We start from the raw sequence: 1,603 nt of genomic DNA on the forward strand, positions 1-1,603 counted from the left end.
TGATGGGTCTTGACTCCTTATCCAATTTGCCAGTCTGTGTCTTTTAATTGGAGCATTTAGCCCATTTACATTTAAAGTTAATATTGTTATGTGTGAATTTCTATGTTACATACATTTTTTTCAGAACTAAGTTGATGAAGGAAAATCTTTCGAATTATTTCATTTAATTAACAAAACTCTAATATAATTGTCTTAACAAAAAATACCATCTGATGCCATGAATATAAGTGTACAACTCCTAAATAAAATCCTAGCACATCTAATTCACCATCAGAAGAAGCAGCCACCACATGAAGAAGGGTTTTTCCTTCCATAAATGTATAAAGCATTTCATTGTTATGCCAAAATAAAAAAAATCTGTTCACAGTATGAAAAATGAGAACACATGGACTCAGGGAGGGGAACATCACACACTAGGGCCTGTCAGGACATGTGGCGCTAGGAGGGATCGCATTAGGAGAAATACCTAATGTGGATGACAGGTTGATGGGTGCAGCAAACCACCATGAAACGAGTATAACTATGTAACAAACCTGCATTTTCTGCACATGTATCCCAGAACTTGAAGTATAATAAAAAAATAAAAATCTTAAAGGCAATATGAATAACACCCTAGAAATAAAAAAAAAAACACATTGGTGACATTTTAAAAGAATAATTGATTTTTGCAGTCAAACTCTGTGTGTCTTGGCCTTATAGTTTTCCAATGGTGTGAGAAGCATCTATATTATATGAAGGAATAAGATAACAATGCCTGCAGTTACCCCTATTATTAAGTATTGTTTTGGATGTTTCAGTAAATGTGATACTGTATAAAATAAGAGCAATTACTATTAGAATATAGAGGATAATATTATCAATATCATCACTGATATTCTGTAATTAACACCTAAATTAATTAACTGAAAGCTTAATATATGATAATATTGTTCAATCAGGTAGCCAGATACATAAATGTACAAAAAATATTAGTAGCTTTTTCACATATGGCAATGATCATTTTAACAATATAATGAAAATAAATGATCCTTACATAATATGCTTAATATGTAAGTTACATAAGAATAATAATAAATATGTGAGACTTTTATGAATAATTGTAATAAAACACTTTCCTGGGAATTTTCAAGAAGTCTTGAATAAACAGAAAGAAATATCATGTTCCTGGAAGAAAAGGATAAAGATTTTGAACAATGTTAATCTTTATAAATTAATTGCATGTTTAGTATCATCTCAACTATGTATAATTTCTTTATTCAACTTTGAATAAAGCATTTATAATAATTCTAAAAGAATACATGTGTAAGAAGACCAATGAATTTTTCAAAGAATAGGGAAATAAAGGAGTAACATGTTACTTGTAACAAAAACGTAATATAGCTCTTCAATATTTAATTCAGTCTATAAGATTCAATGGAACACAATAACAAATAAGAGAGTTCAGAAACAAAACTTAGCAAATGTATAAGGAATTTTGTATATGATAAAAACACCATTGTTACATTTGTGGTAGAAATGGGAGTATCCTTAATAAATGGTGCTCTATTAATCAGTTAACTTCAAAAATAATACTTGAGTTAAAAATTATAACATAAAAATCATT

This window comes from Nomascus leucogenys, chromosome 5 (genome assembly GCF_006542625.1).
Source record: "Nomascus leucogenys isolate Asia chromosome 5, Asia_NLE_v1, whole genome shotgun sequence".
In the NCBI taxonomy this organism is placed as follows: Eukaryota; Metazoa; Chordata; class Mammalia; order Primates; family Hylobatidae; genus Nomascus; species Nomascus leucogenys.